Genomic DNA, 17,836 nt, shown 5'->3' with positions numbered 1-17,836 from the left:
CAGAGGGGGCATTATACTCAATGACTGGTGAGTAAACGAGGACAATGACATCCCTAGATCTAAACACAATCCCCTTGTTTATAAACTGTGCAATATGGAAGCACGTTCTTATGATATTGGACACATATTGGTTGAAAGTTAGGTCACTAGCCACATAAGTTCCTACATCCTGAATACCTGGATCAACTCTTAGGGGAGTACTGCCAATGCTGTAGTTCCCTGGGGTAGATGACTTCTGAAAGGATATGGTAATTCATTTTTTGGTATTTCATTTCAGTCTATGATTTTGGCACCAGTTATTTATTTGGGACAAATCTTTCTGCAGGATGGTTAAGTCACTTGAGGATTCAATGAATGCTCTTAATTTGCAGTCAGCTGTAAACTTAGTCAGCCAGACCCCTTTGGTATTGGCTTTTACTTCAGTGAAGTAGATGCCAAACAGGAGAGAGTCCATCACAGAACCCTGGGGGACTCCACTGGTGACTGATCTCTTTGTGGAGCTAACTTTCCCTATGGTCATGAATCAGTTGTCAAGCCAGCAGGTGACATAGGGATTTATTCCCACTTTATTTAGCTTTTCTATTATGTTTGAGTGGGGGATTGTGTCAAAAGCTCTGGCTAGGTCCAGGTATGTGGTTTGTACCATTTTGCCGTACTGCATTGCTTTGGTGACCTTTTCAAAAAAGTGCACCAGGTTAAGTAAGCATGACCTGCCCTTGATGTATCCAAAGCAAGACATGCCCAGTGTGTGCAGGTTCCAGGTGTCCGTACTGATTAGTTCCATGCTAAGTCTTTCCATGGTTTTGCACGTGTCTGGTCAGACTTACAAGTCTGCAACTGTCTGGGTCTGTGGAAGGTCCTCCTTTATAGACGGGACTGACTGTAGCTATCATATATCATGGAGAAAGGTATGTTAAAAAAAATAAAGACATCTGGGTGCATAGGTCCCAGGGGAAAAAAAAAAGGTCCCCATCCAGGAGTACACATTGGTGCCAGGATTCGGAAAAAGGCAGCCTAGAATCCTCAGGACACAGAAATGTTCTTACAACAGAGTTAGGTCAGGCTTAGGGGAAGGATGGCTCTGCTGTGGTAGAAGGAAGTAGTAGTCCACAAAAACTGACAGGCCAAAAAAGAGGCATAAAGACGAAAAAAGAAATTATATACTTTTACTATTATGCAAGATGCACAGAATTTCCAGAGGATAGCCAGAAAGATTAAGATATAAAGTAGAGGAAAGAAAAATACTTGCACAAGAAAAACTGTCAAAAGCTTCAAATAAAAATTTGTATTCATTAATACAACAGATCCACGTAAAATATTACATAAACAAAGAAAAGTACAGCTGTGTAAAACCTTACCATAACAGTACATATCCTTCTATTCACTGCTGCAGTACTCTTAATATACAAACACACCTCTAGGCTGGTCAAACAGTATGATGCACAGGAAATACTCCAGGTGCAGTTAACAACTGACAAGACCCCTATTCAAATTACAGCTAGCTACAGGCCTCCAACTCTGACTCAAGATGTCCACTCCACCTATTTGGACCTCTTTGAATCTATCAAGGTTCAACCCTTTACCCTGATCCTGGGCGACTAACTATCCAACCATAGACTGGAAGAAATACTCATGCCAAAACACAAATGCCTAGAGATTCCTTGATTTTGTCAATGCAAATGCCTTGGCCCAGTTGGTTGACACCCCCACAAGAGGTGAAAATATCTTGGACTTGGTATTAACCAACATGAGTAACCACTGCATCCCTACAGTGTCATCATCCCTGGTAAGATCTGACCACAAAGCAGTCACTTTCGAAGTCACCTTCACCCCCAACCCCCCTAGCTAGGGTCAGACTAAAAAACTTCTCCAAAGCTGTTTACAACCTCTTGAGGGAAGGTATAAACAGCTTCACAGCCCCTCCCCCTCCACTGAAACTGGCATATATGTCCAAAAGTACAGTTTTGTACCTACCATAAATGTAGATGTTCGAGGATTCCCTTGCTGCAGTCCTGACTATTGGGGTATAGTCCGCGTCCCAGTCGGCCCGAATACCAGAGTATAAGGCTGACGTCGGTCATGGCGCCTTAGACTGACGTCAGTACGTCAGGGTACTAATGCGCATGACCGACGTCATTTCCTCAGTCTTTTCTTGCCCCAGATGTCAGAAGACCCAAAAAGACAAGTCCCAAAACAACCTGCACCAAAAACATGTACAATATATACAACAATATATACAAAAATGTAAGCATGAAAACTCACCTACACAACCACCCCAAACACAGAGGGAAGGAGGGAGGGTAAATTGGACTGAAGCAAGGGAAACCTCGGACATCTACATTTATGGTAGGGAAAAAACAGTACTATGTTCTTCGCCTTCCCTTGCTGCAGTCCTGACTATTGGGTAGAATCCCAAAGCAGAGGTAAGGGAGGCTGGCAAATTATAAAGTAGCAGGAGCTGACAACATGCCTTGTAAAACAGCTGTGGCAAAACCAGCCCTAGTCTTAGAGTATATAGGCAGGTGATAATGCCTAGAGAAAGTATGCACTGAACTCCAAGTAGCTGCTTCCAGAATATCCTTAGTTGCCACCCCTTAGAAATGCTGTTGAAGTGGCAGTAGCCCTAGTGGAATGAGGCCTAATCCCAGCTGGAACCTCTTTGCCATGATGGGAATAACAAAATGCAATGCAAAAGCCAATCCACCTAGAAATAGTTTGTTTTGACACAGGCTTGCCCTGTGAACTCAAAGCAAAAGAAACAAGTAACTGCTGAGACTGCCTAAAATTCTTAGTCCTGCTCAAATAATAACGCAATTGCCTGTGTACATCTAAAGTGTGCAAAATCTTTTCCCCTTTATTTTGAGGATCTGCAAAAACGTAGGCAAATGAATAGTTTGGTTTAAAGCCACACTAGAAACCACCTTAGGCATAAAGGAAGGATTAGTACGTAATGAAACCCTGTCCTTATGGAAAATCAAAAGGGCTCTACTGCCATAAGGGCCTGCAACTCAGACACCCTTCTTGCAGAAGTAATAGCCAACAGAAAAGCAGTCTTCCATGACAAATATTTCAATTCAGCAGTAGCTGCAGGCTCAAAAGGTTGTAGAGTAAGTTTTTCCAACACAAAATTGAGATCCCAAGCAGGAGTAGGAGCTCTACGTGGGGTCTTATATTCTTTGCCCCTCTAAGAAACTGCTTGAACAAAGGATGCGAAAACAAAGGTGGGTCACAATCATAGTGAGCTGAAATTGCTGCAGCATGAATCTTTATGGAAGAGAAGGACAAACCTTTGTCCAATAATTCAGTAAGATATTGAAGAGCCACACTCAAATTAGGCTCTGAAATCTCCAAATTCTTTGCTGTACTCCAAAATAAAAATCTCTTCCATTTTTCTGCGTACACTCTCCTAGTACTAGGCCTTCTAGCTTCCATAATCACATTTAAAACTTGTTGAGGAAGCTGAGACCTGCTGTGCTTCAACACAGAATATGCCAAGCTGTGAGATGAAGAGATTGAAGCTTGACATTGAGCAGATGACCATCCTTCTGAGATAACAGATGAGGAATCAGAGGTAAAGGCCATGGAGGCTTCTTTACAAGACTCCTTAGAAGTGGGTACCAGTGTTGCCGAGGCCAATCTGGAGCTATCAAAATCATCCTTGGCCTGTCTTGTCTGACCTTTAATAATACCTTTGGAAGAAGAGGCAGAGGTGGAAAGGCATAGACATGAAGGTTTTTCCAACTGAAAGACAGAGCATCCACTTTCCAAGCTGTGTGATGAAACCCCTTTGTGCAATACTTTGGCAGCTGGTGGTTTAGTGGAGAAGCGAACAGATCTATGTCTGGAGTTCCCCATGACACTGTCAATTTCTGAAATACATGAAGATCCAGTTTCCACTCGTGGGGATCCATGATTTGTCTGCTTAATACATCTGCTAGGAGTTCTGTGCTCCTGGCAGAAACCTTGCCTGAAGAGTCAGTCGCAGGCTTAACGCAGTCTCCCATAAAATCATTGCTTGCCTGCATAGAGGATAAGAATGTGTTCCCCTTGCTTGTTGATGTACCACATGACAGTTGTGTTGTCTGTTAGAATCAACACCTGCCCTGGAAGAAGTAACTCCTTGAAAGCCATCAATGCAAACTGGACTGCTAACATCTCCTTCATGTTGATATGTAGATGCTGTAGTCTGGCAGGCCACTTGTCTTGTATCCACTTTCCATTTAGATGAGCTCCCCAAGCAGTGTCCGAGGCATCTGTCGTTAAAATCTGACTCGCCTCTGGCCGGGTCACAGAGAGTCCCTTGTTTAGGTGACATTCCTGAGCCCACCACAAGAATTCCTTTTGAAGGCAAGGTATTATGTGAATGACAGTGTCGAAATCTTGGCAGTGCTGTGTCCATACATTTTGAGATACCATTGCAGCTTCCTCATATGCAGTTTGGCATTGGGAAGCACCAGAATACAAGATGCCATGAACCCTAATGCTTGAAGGACTGTCCTTGCAGTCAGCACGGACTGATGAGATAGTTGATGGAAGTAAAGTGACAGACTCTTTTGTTTGTCCGGGGTTAAAAAGGCCATCTGGGCTGCTGTATTCAGTCTCACACCCAGAAAGCACATGTCTTGAGAGGGTACTAGACTGGACTTTATTTCGTTCACAGAATACCCTAGGCATCTTAGCACTGCTATGACATATTCCAGATGCTGTAGAAGGTCTTCCTTTTCTTGAGCCAGAATCAGGCAGTCGTCCAAGTAAGGATAGATTTGAATGCCTTGAAGCCTGAAGTAAGCTATCACTGGAGCCAGAACCTTTGTGAATACTCTGGGCAGTAGATAAGCCAAAGGGCAATGCAGAGAACTGATAATGAAAATCTCCAGTTCGAAACCGCAGATACATTCTGCAACTTAGCCTTATAGGCACATGAAGGTAAGCTTCCTTGAGATCCAAAGTTACCATCCAGTGATCCTTGCCCAGCAGAGGTAACAGTTGCTGTAATGTCAACATCTTGAACTTGGGAATGTCCAGATAAGTGTTGAGGATAGATAAATCCAAAATTGGTCTCCACGTGTTCCCCTTCTTTGGTACTAGGAACAGGCGAGAATAAAATCGAAGCCCCTTTCTGATACAGGGACTGGCTGAATGGCTCCTATCTGGAGTAACTGAGAAACTTGCTTGTGAGCCTCTTTTCTTTGTGGAGGAGGAACATCTGGCATGCCTTTGAAAGGGGCATTGTGTGGAAATAAAATCTGTAACCGTGATGAATGATATCCAGCACCCATCTGTCTTGAGTGATTAAATCCCAATTTTCTTTGAAAAGAGACAATCTTCCTCCCAAAGGAGCTGCCAGGCGAGAATCCACTGGCAGCTGAAAAGGCAGGTCATTGGTTCTGCTTACGAAAGGACTGACCCCTGCCCTCACCAGAAGTCTGAGCAGGTGAACTGTCTGATCTAGGCCTAAAGAACCTTGAGCCCTGCCCCTACCACGTCTAGACCTACCCCTAGACTGGGAACCATAAGCAGGATATGTCCACCCCTTAGCAGGCCAATTTCTACTAAACTTGGAGGCTGCACCTGCAAAAATCTTTTACAGTCTGCATAGACTTAGCTTTGTCCTCCATTTTCTTTAAAACTGCTTCCACAGGCGGTCCAAACAACACATCAGACTGTAAAGGAGCATCCAAAATCCTGGTCTTAACATGCTCAGCTAAATTCTGATCCTTCAACCAGGCATGTCTGCGAAGAACAGAACTAGTAGCAGCCACCCTCGAGGAGGCCTGAACAGCATCAAAACCACACTGCAAAGAATGCTTACCCACTTGTTCAGACACATGAACCAAATCCAGCAATTCTTTACACTCAATACCTTCCGCCAAAGCATCCACCTTAGATTTCAATTGTGAAAGGAGATAATTCTGATATTTCAGCATATGAAACTGACAATTCAACGCCTCATGGCTAGAGTGGAAGAAGTATATACTTTCTTACCCCACCTATCCAAAGCCCTCGCCTCTTTATCAGAGGGTACAGGATTTTTAACCACAGAAGCTTTAACACCTTTAGGCCCCTGAGAAACAGTTTCTGGGTCCGCCCTAAGACTCTTAAACAAATACTTATGAGCTTCGGCACCCTATAATACCTATCCGGCTTAACAGGAGCAGGAGGCAAGGAGTCAGGGTTCAGGAAGCCTCTGCAAAACATCCTCCACCACATACAACACAGGAGGAATAGATAAGGGCCTATGCTGGGGTAAAAACAGGAATTCCCTAAGCCTTTTCCTGGAATCAGAGTAATCCTGGCCTTCCCATTTAAAGTGCTCCCTCATGGAGTGAAGAGTCTCTGAAAATGAAAAATCCTCAGGAGGAGAAGCTGTAGGAGTGGAATCATCCACATCAGAATCAGAATAAGTAGGAAACTCTTGCAAGTCTTCCACAGAAGACTCTGAAGCCTGTGAACACTGTTCAAAACTATCAAACTCCTGTTCCACCCTAGGCCTCTTATCAGGCGGGGCATAGAACCTCTAATCAGAGTAATCAAATCTTCTGCCATTTTAAGCATATGTTTCTTAGGCACAGAGCCGAAATGCTAGGAGAAGCCCCCACAGAAGCTGAACTTGGCCTACCTCTAAAAGAAGCTTTGGCAACAGAAGGAGAGGCCCTAACTACCTTGGGAAGAGAGGGAAGAACAGTTACCTGAGAAGCCCCTCAGCCTGGCCTACCTCCTGAGAGGGCACATCCTGTAACAGTAAAGTATCTGCCTGAGACTCCATAGAGACTCCTGGCAAAACCTCTGGCTCCCCTGAGCCTTCTAAAGAACCGGCGTCCGGGACTGCCGGTTCCTCACCCCTAGGCTTCACTGTTTTGTCCTTGCGCTTCTTGGATGAAGCGGGCGCCGGAGCATCCGACGGCATATTATAATTGCAACGCTTCCCAAACACTAACCTAGCACAATCAAGCCTCCTCTTAATAGTGCGCTTGTTAAATCTAGCACAAGAGCGGCAACCAACAACGGCGTGCTCAGGCCCTAAACAAGGTATACACAATGTATGATAATCCCTATGCGGTATCTGCTTCCCACAAGAAATACAGTTATTCACTTTTTCTGACATCCGGTTAAATACTGAGGCAAGAAAAAACCAAAATGTTCCCCAACGGGGCTACTTAGCCAACTCTGTTTCGGTCTGAAACTCCGGTTTCGGAAAATCTCAGAACGCCAACCTGCACTCGCAAAATTGCTTCTGCATCGGACCATGCGGCAAAAAAAGACTGAGGAAATGACGTCGGTCATGCGCATTAGTACCCTGACGTACTGACGTCAGTCTAAGGCGCCATGACCGACGTCAGCCTTATACTCTGGTATTCGGGCCGACTGGGACGCGGACTATACCCCAATAGTCAGGACTGCAGCAAGGGAAGACGAAGAACATCTTATACCAAAGTACTATATGAGCATTTATACAGCTGCATGGAATCAGGAACACCAGGATGAAATCATCCTCCTCAAGGAAGAGTAAACCTGTCTGATGGACATCTACAATAAATAAACTCTATAATAAAAGGAAAAAATTGCTGTCCAGGACCAAAAGGAGCAGGTGTCTAATTGGAAGCAATCTCTCCTTAGCCTGAACAAGCAAATAAGAGTACTAGTGAAATCCTCCAAAGCAAACTTTGAGTCCAAACTGGCCACATCTATTAAAAACAATCATAAGGCCTTCTTCACATATGTCCGCAATCTCAAGGAAAGCTCCCAGATCTGCTCAGAACTGATGGTTAAGAACACCACCTACACAAACCCTGTACATATAGCCAACCAGCTGGCAAACAGGTTCAGTGAAAACTTCACTCCTCTGTCCCTCCCATCAGTAAAACAAGACATCTTCAGTACCTGCCCCGCTCCCCTTATCACTAGGGAGCAAGTCATCACTGCCCTATCAAAGGTAAAAAAATACAGCCTCCTTGGGACCGATACCATCCCAGGCTGCATCCTACATGAACTCAGGCAGGAACATGCACCACCATTAGGCACCCTATTCAACCAAAGCCTGAGCACCGGCTTCATCCCAGCCAAGTGGAGGACAGCTACTGTCATCTCTTTACATAAAGGTGGAGCGTCCACCGAGCCAGGAAATTATAGACCCATCAGTCTAACTAGCCTGATCTGCAAGGCCATAGAGCAGATTATCATGGACCTCATTAACAAGGACAATGGCAACCTCCAGACACTTGATTTTATTATTTATTTATTATTTATTTCCAGTTTGATGACTGGGGAGGTCCACTGGGCTCAAGGAGCCCGTTTTCAGTGGAGGCCCGGGGAGAAAAGCTCCATAAAACAAAGTAGACATTACAATAATACAAGTAGTACAAGTTACAAGGTAATCATAAGTAAAACAGCAACATAGTATAATATACAATGCATATTTACAGGTTGTACATTAGACAACAGTAGTACAGAATCATCATAGTATTGAGGTTTTAAAACATCTGAGGTGGATAATAAAGTCACAATTGTAGGAGAACAGAAGATAAGACTGATCATGCATTGGGTAAGGTGGGAAGAAACTTTACTTGTATGGATGTATGCATGTGTTAGGCATGATTAGGTAGATAGAGTACAATTGCATTTCTTGCATTTCTTGTTAGATCATTTAATTTTTAAACAACTAAGAAATAATACTAAAACAGTCATAGTGCTAGATAAAAAGAACTATTACCTCCAAATACAGCAAACCCAACTTAATAAGCCTCAAATGGTTTGGGACAGCATTAACAAACTTCTGCACCCAGGTCAATCTACCACCCCTAACCCTCTAGGCTCTAACCCAGATAATCCTATTTAAACTGCCAACTCCTTTAATTCATTCTTTACCAACACCATCCAATCTCTTGCTAGCCATCTTTCACCAGACACATCAAATCTGCCTAACTCACCTTTAAATCCTCCTCCATCCTTTCAATTTCAACCAGTGCCTACTTCTACTATATGCTCTCTTCTACTAAAACTGAAACCTTCCACCCCTTCTGCTGACCAACTCCCAGCAGAATACCTTCAAATTGGTGCCAGACCCATTGCCTACCCCATATCCATTCTTATTAATAGAACCATCAGTGAAGGATACATCCCATCCATCTGGAAAATTTCTTACATTATTCCTCTACACAAAGGTGGGAACTCTAGTGAATACTCTATAACTTTCGTCCAATAGCCTTACTATCTCCTCTGGCAAAAATTATGGAAAAATGTATCCAGAAGCAACTTCTAAACCACCTTCTCCAAAATAAACTATTGGCAAACTGTCAACACAGTTTTAGACCCTACCACAGTACCACCACTGCCCTGCTATCATTTACAGATTGCATTAACAATAAACGTAACAACGGCCTTCTTTCCTCTGCAATTTTTGTTGATTTATCCAAAGCCTTCGACATGGTTCATCATCAGCTGCTCTTGCATATTATGAAATCACTTTCGCTACACCCATTAGCCATCAACTGGTTCAAATCTTACCTCAATAACAGAAAACAAGCAGTACTTTGGCACAATAATCTTTCTAATCTCTTACCTATCTCCCTGGGTGTCCCTCAGGGCTCCATATTAGGCCATCTCCTATTTTCCATCTATATTAATGATCTTCAATCAGCTATTCCACATTCTACCTGCATTCAGTATGCTGATGACTCCACTATTATCTGCTCAGCTACTTCTCAAATCGACCTGCAGAACATCACCCAGAATGCATTTAATACTGTTGAACAATGGTTTGCAAAACTTTGCCGCCTTCTAAATCCAAAGAAAACTAAACTTCTACTCTTCTCCCCAACCCGTAAGTCCACCCCCATCCATTTTACACTTGCATCTAACGATGGTACAGTTATCTCTCCAGACCTCACTACCAAACTCCTAGGAATAACCATAGACAACAACCTCAATTTTGACACACATATTAACAGTACAATAAAAACGATCAACAAGAAACTTGGATCCCTCTATAGAATCAAACCCTTTCTTACTCCAACAGCCAGGACTGCTATAGCCAGAACACATCTCATCTCTACGTTGCTCTATTCCTCACCCATTTATACAAACCTTTCTAAAGCCAACATTAACAAGTTGACGGTATCCTATAATAATATTGCCAGATTTGCTGCTGCCTCTCCTTTTCGAACTCATCACTGTCTAAATCTTAAACAACTTGATTGGTTAGAGTTTCTACACCATCTCCACTTCTCTCAGCTTACAATTGCCCACAAAACCCCACACCAATCCTCCAATACTCCTATTCTTGCAAGCCTCCTTACCCTCTACCAAAATCCGAAAAACCTACGCTCTTCTAATAAACTTCTGATTAACACCTGTAGATCCAACAATTTGGCAGGAGACTCCCTCTTCTGCAATTCCATTGGTAAGCTTTGGAATGCTCTACCCTCTGAACTTACAACTCTCTGCTCTCATACTCTTTACAAAAAGAAGCTTAAGCTTCATCTCATTACTCACTGGTTATGCTCCTGTTCTATCCCTGACTAACTGCTGCTTCCTCTCACCTACAACCTCCTGCTTTATCTAGCCTTCTCTTCTAACTCTGCTCAGGACGTAAATTTTGACTGAAGTCTTCACATAAATACCGATAGTTCATCAATGTTTATTGCTCTGGCCATGCCTTATACTTTTGAAAAAAAAAAACAATCATTTTGCTGTATTCCTCTGTATACTTTTTCATGATTGTACTTAATTTGGTGTTTTTTTATTGTACATTGTTATTTTGTACATCATTCGTTAATGGCTTGTTGTACTCAACATGGAGCTTTTCTCCCCGGGCCTCTACTGAAAATGGACATGTATCCAGCTAGACTAGCCCAGTCAACAAATGTAAAATAAAATAAATAAAATAAAATTGTTATTGGAGAGATAAGACTGGTGCTGGGTTTTGAAGTGATCAAGGTTTTCAGAAATCCTTAGAGAAGGAGGGAGAGAGTTCTATTTTTTGGCTAAGGAAAAGGATAGAAGAAGTTGACCTGGGGAATGATTTGGTTTTATGTACAGAAATTAGATTTTGGTGGGCAGATCTTAGAGTTCTATAAGGGGTGTATAGTGGTAAGACATTTGTTAGTGCAGGGCACCTAGCAGGCTTGAAAATAAGCTTGTGGGCTATACTGAGTTGGAGGTAGTCCAGGTAGTTTGGAAGTTCTAGCCATTGCAGCTGGTGGAGAGGTATGCAGTTGTGGGTAGAGTATTTGGACTTGGTGGTGAACTTTGCGATTTGGTTGTAACAGGTTTCCAGTTTAGAAGAGACAGAGGAAGATAGGTTGGTTAATAGGGGGGCACCACACATCAGAAATGGTAGTAGTTAGGTAGTAGCGAGTGTCTGTCTTATGGAAGGGGAGAGAGAATTAGAAATTATGTACTCGCCATAACGTTTTATCTGAGTAGGTACTTCATTTGTCTGCAACCTGTGGGTCTCGGATCTGACAGGCAGCTTTCCAAGCTTCAAGATCTGAGCTCCTAGCTCCTCCCCTCTACCCACAATCCCCTGTCACCACCACACTACCTCAGATCGGTTTTGCTGTATCACCTGAAAAAACCTGCAATAAACAGGTTCAGATATTCTCAAGAATCATAAAGATCCTAGAAACCCGATATAGGTTAGGGGGATGGCAGGGGGGGATGGTTGCAGACAAATGAAGTACCTACTCGGATGGAACTTTATGGTGAGTACATAACTTCTATAACTGAAGTAGTTACTTCATTTGTTCTGCAACCTGTGGGACAGAGTCCCCAGCTACTTAAACAAAGAAACCTGAGTGGTCTATGGGAGGATATTCTGAAGCACTGCGGAGCCAAAGGACGCCCTGCTTCTAGATATCATGTCCAGCTTATAATGAGAAATAAACGTATGAGCAGAAGACCAAGTGGCTGCTGAACATATGTCGTCCAACGGCATCCTGGACCAGAAGGCTGCAGAAGTTGCGATGGACCTTGTGGAATGTGCACGGATTTTGAATGGGGTTGTTTTGCCTGATGCCTTATAAGCCTGAGAAATACATTTACAAATCCAATTAGCCAGTGTCACTTTGGCTATAGGTTTTCCCATGAATGAAGGAGCAAATGACACAAAGAGTTGATCAGCCTTACGAACATCTTTGGTCCTGTGCAGGTAAAAACGCAACTGTCTATGTACGTCTAGTGTATGCAACATGTATTCTCCCTTATTTTGAAAATTTTTGAAAAACACTGGCAGATTGATAGTCTGATTGATATTTGCCACAGATGCCACTTTTGGTAAGAAAGACGGGTTAGTCCTGAGAGACACTCTGTCATTGTGGAAAATAAGATAGGGAGGTTTCATGCACAAAGCTTGGAGCTCTGAAACCCTTTTAGCAGAAGTTATGGCTACCAAGAATGTTGTTTTCCAGGACAGAAATTTAAGGGGTACAGAAGCTGCAGGTTCAAAAGGAGGTTTCGTTAAGGCTTGCAGAACAAAGGTTAAGTCCCAAGGGGAAGTCACGTATTTCACTGGTGGCTTGAGAAGGAAAACGCCACGCAAGAATGTCTTACACAATTTTGTAGATGCTAGAGATCCTAATCCGTCTCCCACATGAAAATGGGATATTGCTGCCAACTGTACTTTAACCGTTGATGCACTGGCCCCTTGTTCAAAAATCATGGACAAAAAATCCAAGACTGCAGGAATCGGAACAGTAAAAGGGTTGAGACCTTGGCTGTTAGCCCAGATAGAAAATCGTTTCCATTTACTATTATAGATTTTCCTGGTGGACAGTTTATGACCCGCTACCAGGATAGTTTTCACTGGTGATGAGATACCGGGAGTCCTTGCCATTAGTGGAACTGGATCAACCAAGCTGCGAGCTTGAGGTTTACCAGGTTCGGTGTTGGGCACCCCGTTGGGTGCGATATCAGATCTGGAATGGGATCCAAGATTAAAGGGGAGGAGAGACTGAGACCGTAGGTATGGAAACCAGATTTGACGAGGCCAGAATGGGGCTATGAGGATAATCTTGCTCCCCAGCCGTGCGGCTTTCTGAATGAACTTCGCCATGAGCGGAAGCGGGGTGGTAAGCATTGAGTAGACCGGGAGGCCAAGCATGAATCAGAGCGTCTCTGGGGCTCTCCCCTTCTGGGGGAAGAATTGTGAAGAACTCGCTGCATTTTGTGTTTTGGGGAGTAGCAAAAAGATCGCAGCGAGGTCAACCCCACTTGTGGAAAATTTCCTTCGCAATTTTCGGATTGAGAGACCACTCGTAAGGACTGAGAATTACTCGACTCAATTTGTCCGCCAGAATGTTGGATCATCCCGGAATGTGCGTTGCTATAAGAAAGCAGTTGGTGGATATCGCCCATTCCCAAACTCTCATGGCTTCTCCACAAAGAGAATAGGATCTGGTTCCCCCTTGTTTGTTTATATACCAGACCACTGACATATTGTCCGTCTGTATTGCAATCGTTCCTAGAGGTAGAAGGTCTTGGAGAGCCTGCAACGCTAGAAGCACCGCCCTCATCTCCAGAACATTTATGTGCAAAGCGGTCTCCGACAAGGTCCATGTACCTTGGATGTTTCTGCCCAAACAATGCCCCCCCCACCCCACCCTAGGCGAGAAGCATCCGTGGTTAACATGACCTGGGGGGGGGGGGTCAGAAAGGGTCTCCCTTGCCTGAGTTCTGGGGAGTGAAGCCACCAAAGGAGGGATTCCCTGCAAACTCTGCTCAGGGGGATAGGAGTGTTCAATGGGTGGAGTAACAGTGACCATTGAACTTGGAGTGTCCACTGTAATATACGCATTCTTAGGCGAGCATGGAGAGAGAGGCCGATAGCCGCTGCCATCGAGCCTAGTGCCCTCAGGACTAACTCCACCGGCGGAGCTTTGGTGCGAAGAAGAGCCAAAACCTGGAGTGAGAGGCTGGACAGCCTGTCCGAGGTCAAGAAGGCCCGAGAAGATCGGGAATCTAGCCTGGCTCCTATGAAATCTAATGCTTGCACAGGATGAAGAAAAGACTTCGGTATGCTGACTGAGATGCCCAAGCTGTCGGCAAGAGACAGCACATAGTCTCTCACGGTACAAAGTTGATGCCTGTTGGTTGCTGTGAGGAGCCAGTCATCTAGGTACGGAAAGACCCTTATGCCCTGAAGCCTCAGGTGGGCCGGAACCACTGCCATGACTTCGGTGAACACCCTGAGGGCTGAGGTGAGTCCGAACGGAAGGACCCTGAACTGATAATGACTGGCTCCTAGCCGGAAGCCGAGGAACCTCCTGGACCGTCTGTCCATTAGAATGTGGTAGTACGCGTCCTTGAGGTCTGTAGAGCACATCCAGTCATTCTCCTGCATTAAGGGGAGAATAGATTGTAGAGTGACCATCCGGAATTTTTCTTTGGGGACAAACATGTTCAGGGCGGACAAGTCTAGAATGGGCCTGAGGTCCCCCGTCTTTTTTGGCACTAAAAAGAACCTTGAGTAGTAGCCCAATCCGGATTGGTCTGGGGGGACCCGCTGGATGGCTCTTTTTTCTAACAAATTTGAAATCTCTACGGTAGCCGCCTCTCTTTGATTGGGTGGGACATCGGGGAGGCGACCACCTGAGGGAGGACGAAATAGGAAGGGAATTTTGTAGCTTCTGGATATAATTCGGAGCACCCATCGATCGTTCGTGATGGACTCCCACATTGACAGGTGCTTCGTTAAACGCCCCCCCCCGACTGTCTCGAGAGCTGGACAGTCGGGTAAACCCTCAGGGCTGCTGCGCGGGTCTCTCGGAAAAAGGCTCCCTAGACCCGAAGTTACGCGGTCCCCCTCTGCCTCTGGGCCGGCGTCCACCCTGCCCTCCACTGCCTCTGGAGGGCGCGGAGTCTGAAGCTGGATAGGATTGCTGAGACTTGCGGAACCACAGCTTCTTTTGCCCCCTCTGATTCCTTGAGAAGGAACGTTGCGGGCTCGAGAAGCGGACTCAGACGGCAGACAGCGTCTTCCCGTCCTTCTCGCTTTGGACTAGTGTATCGCGTACGGTCTTGCCAAAAAGTGAAGAGCCATCAAAGGGTGCGTTCGTGAAGGACGCCTTGAAAGGTTCCGCGAAATTACAAAGACGGAGCCAGGCGTGACGTCTCAAGACAACACCTGCTCTGCTGGCCCTTGCGGCTCCCTCCGTAGCATAAGACAGAAGCTGCATGGAGGTATTTGAAATGGACTTGAGAGTGGACATGCGTGTCGAGAACACGGTTTTGTCCTCGACCGACATGGACTCAGGTGGAGCTGCAGTGTATTCCTTGATCAAATCCCATTGCAGCCTGATGATATGCGCCATATAATTCAGCGCCTTCACGGAGAAGGTTGCTGAAGCAAAGGTCCGCTTCCCTATACGGTCCAGCGCCCGGACTCCTTGTCCGGCGGGTGGACCGTGGAGCTCTCCTGGGAGAGTTCTCTTTTAGTGGCAGCAGCCACCAACATGGCATCAACTGGAGACCCTTTGGCCCAAGCCTGCCAGTCTGAAGGGGGGCTAAGGATTTTATCCGGTCGACGTGGGATAGGCTCCACAGTATCGGGTTCCTGCCAAGCCCTGGTAGTCAGGAGCTCTACCAGGGGATATGCCGGTGGGGACACCCAGGAGGTAGATGGGCCCGCTTCAAACGCCTCCAGAAATACGGACTCATCCATGGAAGGTTTTTGGGCAGACCACCCCCCCCCCCCCAATACGCAACATTTCCATGATGTCTCTAAAGGAGACATCCTCGGGGGGGTGACTTTGGGGAACCTTCCCGTTCCTCTAAGTCCGTATCTATGGTGACAGACTCGGGGGAGTCCATGTGCCTCCTTTTACACGTCCGTTTACGAGGCACCTCCTCTGTGGGACTATCAGAAGAGGGCTCGTCAACGGCCTCTTGTTCCTCCGAGGGAACCAACTGGAGGGTCTGAGCAGGCTGTCCCGATGGAAGGATGATGGAAGGTAGACCCGTATGCAGTGGGGGGGGTGGAGGGATCCAAAGCCCGAGTCGGGGACCTGGAAGACCTCGACAGTACCCTCTCCACTACCTGGAACGCCGAGGGAGAACTACTCTCTTCCGGCCCTGAAAGCAGTCTCCTCTGCTTCGAGATAGGGATCGGGGTCGGAGCCGAAGCCATCGGATCCGAAAGGGAGGTGCTCTCCGACATAGGTGGTGCCGAAGATGCACCCGCTCCCACGGATCTGACGCCCAGCCCATGGCCCAGAGAGCTCGGATCCGAGATACTCGAGGGTATGGTCGGCGTCGAGAAGGCTTGGGCCACCGGCGCCGATAAAACCCTGGCTCCGAAAGGGCCTGGATCCGAAGACTCCAAACCCCGGATCCGGGTTGAAGAAGGAGAAATCGAGGCAAATATTGAAGCTGCAATCCCCCCCCTGTGGAGGGGGGGCAGGAGCACCCCCCATCTGCATTTGGGTCTGCAAAAACCGACGCATCATCCTATCCATATTGGTGTCGGAGAGAGACCTAGTAGATCTAGAGGAGGTCATAGAGTCAGGCCTGGAGGGCCACCTCGACGACCTCAAGGGTGATAGGAGCTCCTCCTCCGGCTCTGGTGAGAAGGAAGGAGATCGGAGCCGAGAAGGAGAAGGTACGGACACCTTCGGGGGAGATTTAACAATTTTTGAAGGCAGAGCCGAGGGATGAGGCTCGCCTCGCCTCTTGTGTCTGTGCTTCTCCCTGTGCTTATCCCTAGAAGGAGAAGACTGAACTTCCTTCGTACTCAAGGCAGTAGTGGGAGGTTGAGTCCCAGCCTGAGTCGAGGGAATCAGGGGGGCCGAAGTTACCTGGGTAGCCTGCACCTTGGAGGGAGAGGAGGAAGAGGCCTCCTCCGGGGGAAGCAATCCCACCAGAATAAGCCTGTTCCTTCTGTCCCTCACAGCCCTGGGGTTGAAGGCTGCGCAAACCTGGCAGTCTGAAGACAAATGGGCAACCCCCAGGCATATAACGCACTGAGTGTGGCCATCAGCTGGGGAAAGCTTATGGCCACACCCAGTGCACTTTGAAAAAATAGCTTTATGGCCTTCGGCCATTTTCCTGACACACACACTCACACACCCAAACACCTAGGGGAAGGGTTTGAATAAAAAAACGCAATCCCGAAAACAAAAAAGGGCAGAGAAACACTCACAATACTCTCCTTTTTAAAGTTTTAAGAAAATCTCTGAAGAAAAATATTCACTTCCCTGTCTAAGCTCAGGAGCTCTTCTCAAGATGCTTGTTATTCAAGCCGCAACAAAAACGATCTGAGGTAGTGTGGTGGTGACAGGGGATTATGGGTAGTGGGGAGGAGCTAGGAGCTCGGATCTTGAAGCTTGGAAAGCTGCCGGTCGGATCAGAGACCCACAGGTTGCAGAACAAATGAAGTAACTACTTCAGACAGTGGGAGTTTCTATACAGCATGCCAAGTTTCTAATGTGTTTTCTTAATATTTAGTTGAACATGGGTATCGAATTTTAGGTGTTCATTAATAGTAACCCCAAGAAGTTTAGCAAAAGGAACAACTTCTATAGTGGAGTTGGCATGACTGAGAATACTGAAGGAGGTTTTGTCAAGAGGGAGGGATTTAGATGGACAGAACAGTAGAATTTTGGATTTGATGACATTTAGAGAGAGGTGGTTATGAAGCATCCAGTTCTCAGTAGTAAAAAAAGCAGTTTGAGTTTTTGTTTGAAGTTCGAGGAGGTTAGGAGCAGAGCAGACTAGAGTTGAGTCATCTGCAAATTGAACTATCTTAGTGTTAGGAATGGCTGCATGGAATTCATTAATAAAGATATTGAAGAGCATTGGACCGAGAATGGAACCCTGGGGTACTCCGGTTGGGGTTGGAAGG

At 45.9% G+C, this 17,836-nt stretch overlaps 1 protein-coding gene across 1 annotated transcript in view; it reads right to left on the bottom strand.

The window, feature by feature from the left end:
• The window catches only part of RAB11FIP5 (RAB11 family interacting protein 5), a 2,272,349-nt gene that overhangs the window by 129,187 nt on the left and 2,125,326 nt on the right, over positions 1-17,836 (bottom strand). The window lies entirely within an intron of this gene.

Source organism: Protopterus annectens, chromosome 2.part2 (genome assembly GCF_019279795.1).
Source record: "Protopterus annectens isolate FY-2018-M chromosome 2.part2, PAN1.0, whole genome shotgun sequence".
Lineage (NCBI taxonomy): Eukaryota > Metazoa > Chordata > Ceratodontiformes > Protopteridae > Protopterus > Protopterus annectens.
The sequence above is the reverse complement of the archived record's forward strand: the minus strand, read 5'-3'. Positions and strand labels throughout refer to the sequence as shown.